Consider the following 14,686-nt stretch of genomic DNA (forward strand, 5'->3'; position numbering starts at 1 on the left):
ACAAGCTCAATAACTGTACAAACTTCATGGGAAGGGCTGAGTGTGGGGGGAACAGAGTATAGGCACTTAATTTTATTAAAGCTCAACAACTTTGTCCGGATTTTCGGTTTTGGGAATATGACAACCCTACTCATTCACATTTCACCATGGTGCTTTGTAAAAGGACAGACTTGGCAGGTCCCTGTCCTCAAGAGGCTCATAATGTGAAAACAGGGAAGCAACAGAGGGAAATGGAGGTAGGGATAAATATGGGAAGAATATATGTTTACTTAAATTGTGACTTCAGGGTATTGGAACTAGGGGCTTGTTCCAAAGGCTTTGCAGCACAGGTGAGTTCTTAAGAGGGATTTGGAGGAAGTTCCTGGCATACAGAGTGGCAAGGCAGAAACATTTTTCAGGGAGCAGGAAACCTCTGGATAAGTGAGAGTCATGAAACTGGAAAAGTAAAGGTCACAGGCAGGGATGTGTCAGCAGCACACAATAGCTAAGAGATAAGGATCGGGTTGCATGTCTGTGGAGGGTTTTGAAGGTAAATATGAAAAGCTTGTGCCTGATCTGGGAGTGGACAGAAGAAGCCAATGTTGGGTCTGAGGGGGGTGGGCAAGGTGAAACAATGGTGGATTACAGAGCAGAAGACTGCAGTAGTCTAGTGACAAATGACCAGGACATGGATCTTATAAAAAATGGCTAATTCCAAGTAGCATCTCTGCCATGCAATTCTAACACCTTATTTTTGTGCAACATTGCACATGTCACCCTAAGTTCTTATTTGCAGACAGGCATAGCAACTTGTAAGACAAAAAGTGAGGCTTTTGAACTACAGTGGTACCTTGGGTTACATACGCTTCAGGTTACAGACTCCACTAACCCAGAAATAGTACCTCAGGTTAAGAACTTTGCTTCAGGATGAGAACAGAAATTGTGCTCCGGCGGCGCGGCGGCAGCAGGAGGCCCCATTAGCTAAAGTGATGCTTCAGGTTAAGAACAGTTTCAGGTTAAGAATGGACTTCCGGAACGAATTAAGTACTTAACCCGAGGTACCACTGTAACAACATTCATGGCTGTAAGTCAAGTGCCCAAATCACACATGAGACCAACAGCGAGGCAAGCAAACGTTCAGCAGTTTTGGAATAATACAACCCGGACGCAGAATCACTCAACTGCAGTGTATGGCACATTTTTCTCACTTCCTAGCTGCTTAATTGTACCTTTTTAAGTCCCACCATCTTCCCCATAGGAAGCTTGCTTAGGACCCAACATTACTATTCTAGTCAAGTAATACCTGATCCAAATCTCTTGTTGTAAGTATATGGTACCTGAAATTTCACCTGGTGTGGTTAGTTTTGATTGAACACATAAAGGTCAGAAGTTTCTGTTCCCTAAATGAGTTTAGAGTAACTGACTGATGGAGTCAGGTTACAGATGCAGTTATTTGCTTATATGCCTTGCAGATTTGCTCTGCAACAAAATGAAGGATTCTTGTCATTGCCGACATTACTTCATTCATTCATTCATTCATTAACTCACTCACTCATATAACAATTAATTGCCAAGGTGGCTTCTAAGCGGTTCACAAGTATACAACCAATTACAAAAAACCCCACATAATTAAATACACAATAAAACAATTTCATCAAAACATTAAAATAAACATGCAGAACCCCATCTTCATGTTGCCACAAGATGACAATCATCAGGCTGTGGTACAATTGACTAGGTATCCACTTCAGCTGCAATACTGCAGCAGTACACAAACAACATTATGACACTCAGAAAACTCCAGATGTGCTGCCAAGCTAGATGTCTAGTGTCTTCTGAATTGGTTGGCAGCACTTTTTGAAACATTTGAAGAGGAACTTACGTTGTACAAGCACGGCCTGCACAAGTGCTCTTGTACAACTTCCCCTTCAAAATGTGATCGTTAAGTGCTGCCAGTTGATTACAGACAGGATTTCACATATAGCAGGTGGCATTTCTTAACATCCAAAGCCACTCTTAAATTGAACATTTGCTTAGGTCCAACTAAACCTGGACATGACATTGCTTTGGGGGATTTCTGGCATCTGGAGGTCAAGATGCTAGCTTTTTGGCTCTTGAGACAGTAGTTTTCATGGTGAACTTTGGGGAAAACGATATGAAAATCTGGCTCTGGGAAAGGAAACGCCTGCCTGGCCTCAGTCATCAGCAAGAGAAAAAGCAGTTTGAAGGGTGTTCTTGACTTTCCCATCCCTGCCAACAAAAACCCCAACCCACTCAGTTCCAATTATTCTGGGACTTCCAAGGCAAAAAGAAAGACATTTTACCACTGGCCAAAAGGATAAGGGCCACAAGATAGTTGCATCACCTTTACCCAATCAAAAACATTAGCAAGGAAATACCAGTCCAGTCCAGATTGGATAAAAATGCCTGCTTGCAGTTTACTATGTTGTTCTGGCTTTGTCAAAGTCAAACTGATCTCCATTTCTGTGTTGTGATATTTTATATGGAAGTGTGGTTTCTAAATATTTAAATTAAATACCTATTCCCCTCACTCTCCTTCCCTTTTGTGTCTTGTCTTCTTAGCTTGTAAACCTATTTGAGAGCAGGGCCTGACATTCTTTTATTTTAATTGATGTGAGCTACTGTGGGATATAGCATGGGTGTAGCCAGGATTTTTGTTAGGGGGGCAGGCTTTATGTTACAGGTGGGCAGAACCTCATTTAGTTAAGTACTTTATGGATTTTTATTTATTTGGGGGGGCTGCCCCTTCCTGCCCCCCTTGGCTATGCCCATGTGAGATAAAAGGTAAAGGTAAAGGTACCCCTGCCTGTACGGGCCAGTCTTGACAGACTCTAGAGTTGTGCGCTCATCTCACTCTAGAGGCCGGGAGCCGGCGCCATCCGCAGACACTTCCGGGTCACGTGGCCAGTGTGACATTGCTGCTCTGGCGAGCCTGCACCAGCGCAGCACACAGAACGCCGTTTACCTTCCCACTTTAAAGCGGTACCTATTTATCTACTAGCACTTTTTAGGGGTGCTTTCGAACTGCTAGGTGGGCAGGAGCTGGGACCGTAGACGGGAGCTCACCCCGCCGCGGGGATTCGAACCGCCGACCATGCGATCGGCAAGCCCTAGGCGCTGAGGATTTACCCACAGCGCCACCCGCGTCCCTCCATGGGAGATAGTATTTGTCAAATACAAACTCACTGAAAAACTGGGAAGAGGAAGCTGGTACATCTCAGCATACAGGGCACAATTAGGCAGGTCCATATCTAAAACAATGATAACAGGTATTTTTCTTCCCCCCTAAATATTTAGGTCTTCTTCACATGTTATACAGCAACAAATGCAAGCTAGTCAGTTCCTGTGTACTCAAAGTTCCCAGGCAATTTTGTGTGGGTGGGTGGGTGATGCTCACATCTTGCATGTGTGCAACTGCAGGAAACACCAACATAGCACCAATGTTTTACAGAGCAATTGTAACATCTAAAGCTGCCCCCATTTGAGGTTCCCAGACACATACACAGTGATTTTGAGATAGGTGTGCAAATGCATATGATGGCCACATTTTACATGTTTTCTGCAACAAACACTGTACAGTACAGGTGCTTCCCACAGCAACTATAGCATGTGGAACTGCTCTGATTACATTAGATGTTGCAGGTATACTGCCTGCCTTACAGCCATACGACTAGACAAGAAACAGGTTTTGGTGTCATAACATAAATGACAATGAGAAGGAAGGAAGCAAATTAAGCTGCCTTACACTGTGTTACACAATTGGTCAGTTGAGTTCAGTATTATCTACTCTGATCAATAGCGATTCTCCAAGGTGTCAGCCGGAAATAGATCTTTTCCAGACCTGTTAACTGGGACATGCCAGGGATTGAATCTGGGACCTTCTATATACAAAGTGCATATGTACCATTGAGCTATGGTCCCTCCCCCAGAACAAAAAAAACCAAACATATAAAGCAAAACTAACACCATTATGTGCACCATGGACACCCTACAACTTATCATCTCAAGAAACTAAATTTGTCACTAGAACTTTTGGTAGTAGTGTCTGCATCTGGAGGTACAACGTGCTCCATGGGTGTTAATCCTTTCTTCGAAGTGGTTGTTATGCTATCCTAAAACACACACCATGCAATACATACCGTATATACAGCATGACTTCAGTAGGATTCCATCCTAATGCCACAACATGGCATAGGAACCTGGTTGAGTGTGACACTTTCACACTAACACCCTAATAATCCTTACACTAGTGCTCTGCTATTAGCTTTGGCCCCAGTGCAGAAAACTTTCTAAAGAGTTTCAGAGGATTTCTCTATTTTTAAAAACTTCCTGGGTACCCAACCCAGGGATTTTTCTAAAACAAGAGGAGTGAGGAACGTCAGGCTCAAGGGCCAGGCCTCTCAATCCAGTTCTTGGGATTCTGCCCAGGCCACATCGCTTCCTGGCTGTTCCCTGTGCCTTCCTTAAGAGCTTTTGCCCAACTGGAATATGTGCTTGAACAGCAATAATGACTCCTGCTTGACTGGATGAAGAGATGTGTGTGACGATACAGAAACCAATGGCATTTGCATGGCTAGAAAGAGGTCTACCATACAAAGTAAGAGTCACAGCTATTGCTTCACCCACTCTTGCCTCTGACACCACCCACCACTGGCCCCTGGCATGTTGCCAACAAAGGAATGTGGTCCTCGAGTTGAAAAAGTTTCTCCACCCTTGCTCTAAAGAGGATCCAAAATTATTTTATGGACTTTCCCCCCCACAAGATATTGTGACAGCCACAAGCACAGAAGATTTGATAAGGGGATCAGACAAATACATGGAGGAGTTGTTGCTGTTTAGTCGTTTAGTCGTGTCCGACTCTTCGTGACCCCATGGACCAGAGCACGCCAGGCACTTCTGTCTTCCACTGCCTCCCGCAGTTTGGTCAAACTCATGCTGGTAGCTTCGAAGACACTATCCAACCATCTCGTCCTCTGTCGTCCCCTTCTCCTTGTGCCCTCCATCTTTCCCAACATCAGGGTCTTTTCCAGGGAGGAGTCTTCTCTTCTCATGAGGTGGCCAAAGTATTGGAGCCTCAGCTTCACGATCTGTCCTTCCAGTGAGCACTCAGGGCTGATTTCCTTAAGAATGGATAGGTTTGATCTTCTTGCAGTCCATGGGACTCTTAAGAGTCTCCTCAAGCACCATAATTCAAAAGCATCAATTCTTCGGCGATCAGCCTTCTTTATGGTCCAGCTCTCACTTCCATACATCACTACTGGGAAAACCATAGCTTTTACTATACGGACCTTTGTTGGCAAGGTGATGTCTCTACTTTTTAAGATGCTGTCTAGGTTTGTCATTGCTTTCCTCCCAAGAAGCAGGCATCTCTTAATTTCGTGGCTGCTGTCACCATCTGCAGTGATCATGGAGCCCAAGAAAGTGAAATCTCTCACTGCCTCCATTTCTTCCCCTTCTATTTGCCAGGAGGTGATGGGCCCAGTGGCCATGATCTTCTTTTTTTGATGTTGAGCTTCAGACCATATTTTGCGCTCTCCTCTTCCACCTTCAATAAAAGGTTCTTTAATTCCTCCTCACTTACTGCCATCAAGGTTGTGTCATCTGCATATCTGAGGTTGTTGGTATTTCTTCCAGCAATCTTAATTCTGGCTAGGGATTCATCCAGCCCAGCCTTTCGTATGATGAATTCTGCATATAAGTTAAATAAGCAGGGAGACAATATACAGCCTTGCCGTACTCCTTTCCCAATTTTGAGCCAATCAGTTGTTCCATATCCAGTTCTAACTGTAGCTTCTTGTCCCACATAGAGATTTCTCAGGAGACAGATGAGGTGATCAGGCACTCCCATTTCTTTAAGAACTTGCCATAGTTTGCTGCGGTCAACACAGTCAAAGGCTTTTGCATAGTCAATGAAGCAAAAGTAGATGTCTTTCTGGAACTCTCTAGCTTTCTCCATAATCCAGCGCATGTTTGCAGTTTGGTCTCTGGTTCCTCTGCCTCTTCTAAATCCAGCTTGCACTTCTGGGAGTTCTCTGTCCACATACTGCTTGAGCCTTCCTTGTAGAATTTTAAGCATAACCTTGCTAGCGTGTGAAATGAGTGCAATTGTGCGGTAGTTGGAGCATTCTTTAGCACTGCCCTTCTTTGGGATTGGGATGTAGACTGATCTTCTCCAATCCTCTGGCCACTGCTGAGTTTTCCAAACTTGCTGGCATATTGAGTGTAGCACCTTAACAGCATCATCTTTTAAAATTTTAAATAGTTCAGCTGAAATACCATCACTTCCACTGGCCTTGTTATCTGCAGTGCTTTTAAGGCCCATTTGACTTCACTCTCCAGGATGTCTGGCTCAAGGTCAGCAACCACACTACCTGGGGTGTACGAGACATCCATATCTTTCTGGTATAATTCCTCTGTGTATTCTTGCCACCTCTTCTTGATGTCTTCTGCTGATGGAGGAGTAGACGCCTATTAATAGTTGTGAGCTGGTGTAGCATGATGGTTAAGAGACTGAGTTGTGAATCAGAAAGTCCCAGTTTGTCCCAGTTTGAAGCTTGCCTCTGCAATTAATTCGCTAGTGGCCTTAGGCAAGTAAGTCTCTCAGCCTCAGTCTACCCATTTGCAATATAGTGGCATGAATACTCTCTTACCTTACAGAATTATTGTAAGGCAGGGTGGGGGACATGTGGCCTTCCACGGATGTCACTGGAGTCCAACTCCCAGCAGCTCTAGCCTTCATTGCCAATTCATAGCATTAACCACAACACCAGACTAGGCATCATACAGCTTATCCCACATAGCAGACTGCAGTAATAGAAACACATAGTTGCTGTGTTCTCCAGGAAACAGAAGATCTAAGCAGAGAAACATTTACATTTTCCTTGAAGTAGCAGTAAAGGTTTGCCCACTAAACTCAAAAGCTACAATCAGCACAAGGAAACAAAATCTCAAGTTACAAAATGATAGGCACAGAGTCAAACAGCTGCCAAGCCTCAGCTCTTAAGTGCTGGTGGTGGATCATGAAAAAAAGGAACATTACTCCCTTTGAGAATTTTCTCAAGGTCTCTTTTGGAATCATCAGACTTGGTTCACAAGTTGCCATAGATCTCAAATGGTATGTGGGATGATTCCAGGTCCCACTGTGATGTATTTGTTTAGGCACACATACAGAGAGAGAGAGAGAAAGAAAGAGCACAAATTGGAGGCAGATAACTGTTTAGTACTTCTTTTGCACTGTCAAGGGTTTATTTTCTCCTTTTGTAAAAGGTAAACCGAGCCTAAATAAGAGTGGGAGAACAGGCTTGCTGAAATCCTCAGGGGAAGCCATCTAAGTTATATCTGCTGGAAGAAAGCTGTGAGCAACCAACCATGGTCAGCCCACAACAGGCCAGGAAATGCTTCAGCAGCAGAAGCAGAAGCAGCAGCCAGAGCCACAACTTGAGCCTGACCACATGTCAACCAGGGACACAGAATACCGACTGAAGAGCTTAAATTTAGACAGGTAAACAGGCAAGAAGGAAGAGTGTTGGCACCTATTCGGGCTTAGCCAGACAGCCAAGATGTGTGAATCAAGTAGCAAAGACTTCAAGAGCAGTGGCAGCTGGTGGCCCCTGGGACTGACAGGGAGGCCTACAGTAGGTGGCGCCAGAACCAATGACAGGTTCTGAAAGGCAGAGCCAACTGCTTGTTCCCACCCTCAACCCTGCTGAGTTCCACAAGGCAACACTGAGGCTGCAAAGGAAGAAGCCAACAGGCAGTGCTATCTTCTGTGCCAGTTCTAAGTCAGAAGGCAGGGAAGGTTACGAATGTGGGACTTCCTGTATGCAAGGCTCTACCACACAGGTTCTCAATCCCAAAGTGTGGTCCATGGTCCACCAGTTTCATGCAGGTGGTTCACAGAAGCAATTCTGAGGAGTGGCGGAGCTATGTGCATGTGAAAAATGTGTGTGAAGAATGGGGGGGGTACAGGGGCTTCTTCTTCAGTCTTGGAACCTGGCCAGGACTGACCAGAAGTGATATGGGGAGAAGGCTCTGTCTTTCTCAGAGGAATACAGCTGTGGCTGGCAGCAAGATGTGGAAGGTCAAAAGAGGGGGAAAGAGGCTGACAAGGCAGTTGAAAAGAGTGGGGAGCCAATACATGGAAATGAAGGAAGCAGCGAGAAGGGGAAGAAGCTAAGAAGCTGAGAAAGTGAACGCAAGATGGAGTGATTGAAAAGTGGGAGCTGTTAGTTAATAATAATAATAGTCAACGTCTAAAAATGGATTTGTGGTTGAAGAAGGGAGACTGAAAAAAACCACAAATTAATAAATGTTCAAGAAAATAGTAACGAAGATGAAGCAAGAGTAAAGGAAGAACATATCAAGGGGAAATGCACCTCTAGAAGGATTTTTAAATTGTATTAAATTTAAATCCTTTTGTTTCTTATTGCATTTTATTGTGTTAGAGTTTGAATTCCATATAATTAAAAAACAGTACAACTGCTAAGCAACTGCTAGGCAGAAAACTCATTAAGTGGTATAGCAAGACCTTTACCAATTTGCAAGTGGTCTGGGGGGCACAGTGAGTGTGGAAACCTCTGCTCTCTTACTGCGCTATGATCCTTCTCCAACACATTGAGGAGACACAGGTCTGTGGCAGCCAATCCCCTTCAGTGTCTAGTTAAGCCTAATTCACTGCTATTGGACATAACAACAACAACAACAACAACAACAACAACAACAACAACAACAAAATATATAAATAATTTATTATTTGTACCCCGCCCATCTGATTGGGTTGCCCCAGCCACTCTGGGCAGCTTCCCGCATATGGCATATGGCTTTCATATCAGTTGCTGTTTTTTTTTCTTGTCCCCCCCCCCCAATCTTAACTGGAATAATGGCATCATTTAGCATAGAAGAAAACAGTAAGTGGCATTATAAAACAACTAAAAAGTTTTTCCCCCCCTATTGCCAATGGTAAGTCTGCTGTGGAAGTCCAAGCAAACAATTAGTGTTGGCATCACAGAGACTCTCTGAAAGATTATATGCACTTAAGGCTGATGCCTTATTGTAGTTCACAGATCCTTCCCCTTTCCTAACCCTGCTTTCAGAGGCCTTTATAACTGGAGATGATGAAGACAATGTGGCAGGTCATGTTTGGTAAAGTGTGTTATTGCACTGCAACCAACATCGTGTTGATATTTATGAAACCCCAATCATACATCATATTATTATTATTATTATTATTATTATTATTATTATTATTATTATTACATTTATTTATATTCCACTAAAACCAAAATAGGATTCTAAGCATTTAACAAATATAAAAACCAATTACATACATACATTACAATGTAACCATTCACAATGAAAATACACAACATAACAATTCCATTCAAACAGCACAGTACAGTAATTAAAACAGGAGATTCAGGTCAAGAGATGAAGGGAATACCTATGTAAAACAGATACATCTTCAATAGGTCACAGAATGCCAGTATAGATGGGGGGGTTCTCTCATATTTCAGCATGCAATGCATTCCATAATATTGGGGCCATCACTGAAAAAGCCCATTTCTGTGTCACAAGTCAATGAGTCATGGCAAGATTAAGATCAACCAATCGAACCTGAAAAATGTCCTTGCCAGACAATGGAGGGGAAGTCACTGCCTCCGGTAACCTGGTTGAGAGTTGTTTATGGCTTTATATGTAAATAGCAAGACCTTAAAACCAGTCACTAATAAGCAGCTAGTGGGACCTGTTAGCATGGGTGTTCAGAAAGGGTGTTCAATATTTGATGAATGTATTACTGGATTGAAAAATATAACATTGTTCCAGTTTTAAAAGTTGGGTGCAGTTTAGTCAATTAAATAAATCTCAACCATTTTAAGTATATACTTAATATTAATGGGAATTACAAAAGTTTAACATTGGTGGGATAATGGCCATTGTTCCTTGTATAGACGGAAAATACAATGTCCTGGCAACAAAAGCAATGCATTAAGGGGAAACACACAGATAGTGCACGCAGCATGTGAAAAGCAAAATGCAGATTTGATTTTTTAAAAAAAAAAATCAGTGTTTTTCACCAGAAACCTTATCATGACCTGGGCTAATATAAGACAGTACAACCGTCTGATTTTGAAAACCCTACACCTTGCAAAATCAGAAACTGGAATTACTGTGCATAGTAGGTGGCTTAGACCATCTCAAACCAATGCGGGTGGAGGGGGTGTCAAAAGTGCAGAGAATACCAAAAGAAAGAAGAGGAGGAAGAGTACACAAAACCTTTAAAACTACATCACTGTTAAGGGTTAATATCACAAAATGGAAACACAGAGCAAGTCTGAAGGCAGCCAAAGGAGATGTGCTGTATAGTATTACATCTACTACCAGATGAACTAAGAAGGCAGGCACTCCTTCCTAATAGAGGAATCTCTTTCTGATACCCTTGGGCACAGAAGCATAAGAGATGAAGCCTGGGAACGCAGGAAATCTGGGGCTGGAGTAAGGCCAGGCTGCCTGTCCAATTCTGCCTCCTACTCTGAATTGGCACTTGGATCTCACAAAGTTTCCCTCTTCATATACTATTCCAATTTCTTCGACAGAAGAAATGAAAACCTGCTTTCATTAATTGTTGGCACATTTACTTCCATGTTCCACATACTTTCCCCCCCTTTTAAAATCACATTAATTTTCTCAGTACCAAATTCTTAAATTTCTCTACGTACAGCTTTGCTTTCTCTCTCTTTTTGCCGCTTAGCCCCTTGGTTATTGAAAAAGAAACCCACCTTAGTTTGACATGAACTACATAAGCTGATATATATGCACAGAGCATATGTATGCCCTGATGAGATATACATATGATATTCAAAAAGGATGGCAACTGGCAGCCTGGGAGTGTGATCTGTCCCACAAAGCAACTTAGTCTAGTTCTTGGAAGTGTTTATCAGAATGATTGGCCCTATCTCTGCTGGAATGATAGACAAGTTGCTACACATATTTTCCTGGCTGAATGGAGAATTAAAATGCAACTAAGTGTATTCCCAAACCCAACAAAGGAGCCAGAAATGTGTGTGTAGCCCAGTAAACAATGCTGGGATTCTGCAAATCACCTGTTGAGGAGAGGGTGCAGGGGGCTGGATTCAACTCCTACTTTCCCACCCAAAAGTTGGCTGGCAAGAATTCAACTTTTCTTTACTTTCCAGTCAGCTTATAGGTACACAAGCTCAGCCATTCCACATATAGGTTACTGGATTAGGACCCCTGACAGTATATTTAAAGTGTTGAAAAGAAGCAAGGTTATCTTCCTTTTTCCTTCATAGTTTGACATTTGAGGAGCTGTCACTTAAGCTGCAATCCTATGCATACTTACCTGAGAGAAGTAAGCCTCACTAAGATTTTCCTGCCGAATATGCATTATGCAATTTGTGCTAATCACCTATTCAACCCTATTTCAAACCCCCCCCCCCCCGAAAATAAGGCTGCTCATTGCATGGGAATCCGAACAAATGTAAAAGTTAAACAGAAAAGGTATATATGAACATACACACAATTCAATAAGTTGGAGTTGGACAATGCAGAGGTGCACTTTGAATGCTAAAATGGCACACCTGAAATAGAAAGTGAAAAGGGAAGGGCAAATCCCAGGGGCTGAGAAATGCAAGATGCACACATTGCCACATTTTTATGCCAGGAGTTATCTTAAGTATTATACAACCTTAATCAAACAGAAGAATATGTGGACAGGTCATTTTATCCTATCTTAAGGTACAAGTTGCCCTGGGTCAGATTTGGCATGTGTGAGTATTTATTGGAATCGAAAAAAATACAAAAGAGCTGGGATTTCATTCATAAACAAGAATAAAATCTACAGACAGAACCTGTAAAAATCATGCCTGTAATCTGGATTATGTTAAACAAATGGTTGAGTACTGCACAACTATTGTGCCAAACATCTGTACTTGTAGAAAATGTTCATTTTATGATGATATTGAAAGCACTACTGTATGATTCCACAGAACACATCATCAGCACAGCAGACCATGTCACTGCCACACACCCACTGCTTAGAGGTAAAAGTACCGTATTTTTTGCACCATAACACTCACTTTTTTCCTCCTAAAAAGTAAGGGGAAATGTCTGTGCGTGTTATGGAGGGAATGCCTACGGGTGGCATGCCTATGGATTTTCCTCCTCTAAAAACTATGTGCGTGTTATGGTCGGGTGCGTGTTATAGAGCGAAAAATACGGTAATTTTACAAGTATTTAACCTGCAGTATGGATATTTTAAAAGCCCAAATTTGGAATAGTCAATTCATTCCAGTAGTTTGCACTGTGTTTTTGGTTGCAACCAGTGGATTTCCAGAATGCATCCCACAACCAAAGCAGCTCCATACCTTTTTTACGTAACTGGCTTTGCAACACTCCAACACACAGAGGGCAGGATAGGAGTCTGGAAGAGTGCTGGAGAACACAACTAGACAAAGGTACCCTCAGGCAGAACAGGATCTCAGACGTTTTCCATTGAAGTTTCCCCCTTGCTGTAGAAGTCACCACCTGACTTTGTCTTCTACCATTCACAGTGCACCTCGCTGAAACTAGAAGACTCCACCTCCCATCTTCTATAATTGCTGGTCATCTAGACTTTACATAACCACCAAGGAAACACCCTCAACAGATGTACAAAGTTCCCCTCACCACACACACTGGCCTGCCATCAACTATAGGAGAACAAAACAGACTGCAGGCCAGGAGCATTGAAGATGCAAAAGACTAGGACTAGACACAAATGCAAGATAAACAATAGTGTGGCAATTTAAAGGGGTTTAGGCCAAGCTGTCTGTGAAATGGTAAAGCAGAGTGTTTTCTGGACTTGCACCATTATAGGCTGCAGTTCTAGCCTCATAGGATTAAACCCTCCTCCATATAAAAAATCCACACAGCAAGAAAAAGGTCTGGTGGAAGGGTTCTACCTCAACTGGTCTCCTATGTGCAGAGCTATTTTTGTATAGAGGAGCATTCAGAGACTCACAGTCCAAACTGGAACAGCATAAACACAGGTTTGTCACCTCACTGAGTACTAGGTTCAACTGGTTTATTGTTGTGTGAGCTTTTTGTAGGCAAGGGTATACACAGATCAGGAGCATAAGTGGGAGAGATATGAAGACCCTAATATCGTGTACCACCTCAATAAGTTCAATAACAAATCAAGGCTACTTGTTATTCCTATTTAGGAAAGTTGGTTCCACCTGCAGCACATAGATGCGTCAAGAATAGTTACATTCCCACATGGAGTGTTAACCACATGGTTTATAATTAGGTCAATTAGTCAAGAATACAAATACACCTGTCTAGGTAGATTATAGATATAAAATACACACACGTGTGTACATGTATGTATGCATGTGCTATATCTATCTATCTATCTATCTATCTATCTATCATCTATCATCTATGAGACTAGGTGTTAATATGTCTGTATTATGTATCTGTGTGAAATAAGAAGCTGTGTAAGTACAAGTGCGGCAAAAAAGGAACAGAAGTATGTTGTGAGTATGAGAACTTGCATTGTTAAGCCACATGTCCCATAGTCTGACCTTCTATAAGCCACCTAGAGAATGTAAATTTCATAAACAATAAGAATATCACTTGAACATAATAATGGTAAATACAGGACAATAATAGAGATATATATTGAACCCCAGTCTGATTTACAGTCAACATCCACTTAGCCTTGTGTGGTTGAGTTACTGTGGTACACTTTACATGTGGCCAGCACTACAAACAGATGCATTTCCCTTTTGCAACACAATGGATTAGGACCAAACTACGCATGATGCAGGATAACTGTGACTGGACCTCCCAGCATATTTCTTAAAGTTCAAAAACAGCTGTGACTACAATGGAAAGGCTAGATTGTGGTAGTGGAACTGGGGAAATGAGCGTGCTTAACCTTTCCCCTTGCGCCATTTTCCTGATCAAAAGATCCCCATCCTGAATCAATTCCCTCACTTCTGGCTGCTCCTTTTAAGCTCTAAAAAGAGGCAGGACTCCAGATCTTGTTAAAACTTGATGAGCTAAAGTTGGCTTCAAGAACAGTGTCATCGGCCCTGGCTTCATGTGGCCACTACCTGTTAACAAATGGAACTGTCTTCAACAGAGGCAACTGAGACATTGAATTGTAGAGTTGAAAGAGACCTTGAGGGTCATCTAGCCCCACCCCCTGCAATCCAGGAATCTCAACTAAAGCATCCATGACAGATGGCCCAACATCTGCTTAAAAACCTCCTTGGAAGGTGAGTCCACTACCTTCCAAGGGAGTCTGTTCCACTGTCGAACAGCTCTTACCGTCAAAGCTCCTCCTGATGTTAGGTCACAATCTACTTTCTTGTAATTTGAAACCATTGGTTTGGGTCCTAGCCTCTGAACAAGCTTGCTCCATCTTCCAGTCCTTCTGATATTAGAAGATAGCCATATCTCCTCTTCTCCAGGCTAAACATCCCCAGGTTCCTCAACAGTTCCTAATAAGGCTTGGTTCCCAGTCCCTGTATCACCTTGGTCAGCCTCACCCTCCTCTGCATACATTCCAGCTTGTTAATATTCTTAAACTGTGGTGCTCATACCTGGACACAATATTCCTGGTGGAGTCTGACCAAGGCAGAATAGAACCCCCCAGCTGGCAGGAGTTCTCCAAGGCCTC

The 14,686-nt window shown here is 42.7% G+C and overlaps 1 protein-coding gene across 6 annotated transcripts in view; it reads right to left on the minus strand.

Annotated features, from left to right (window-relative positions):
• WNT5B (Wnt family member 5B) overlaps nt 1–14,686 on the minus strand; it is a 139,713-nt gene that overhangs the window by 88,191 nt on the left and 36,836 nt on the right. The window contains exon 1 of one of the 6 annotated variants that reach the window (XM_081210348.1): nt 6,651–6,768. The exons of the other annotated variants lie outside the window; for them this stretch is intronic. The gene's annotated coding sequence lies outside the window, so the exon portion shown is untranslated. Of the gene's footprint in view, nt 1–6,650; nt 6,769–14,686 lie in introns of those variants that run through there. 6 annotated transcript variants of the gene reach the window in all.

This window comes from Podarcis bocagei (assembly GCF_964188305.1).
Source record: "Podarcis bocagei genome assembly, chromosome: 10".
Lineage (NCBI taxonomy): Eukaryota > Metazoa > Chordata > Lepidosauria > Squamata > Lacertidae > Podarcis > Podarcis bocagei.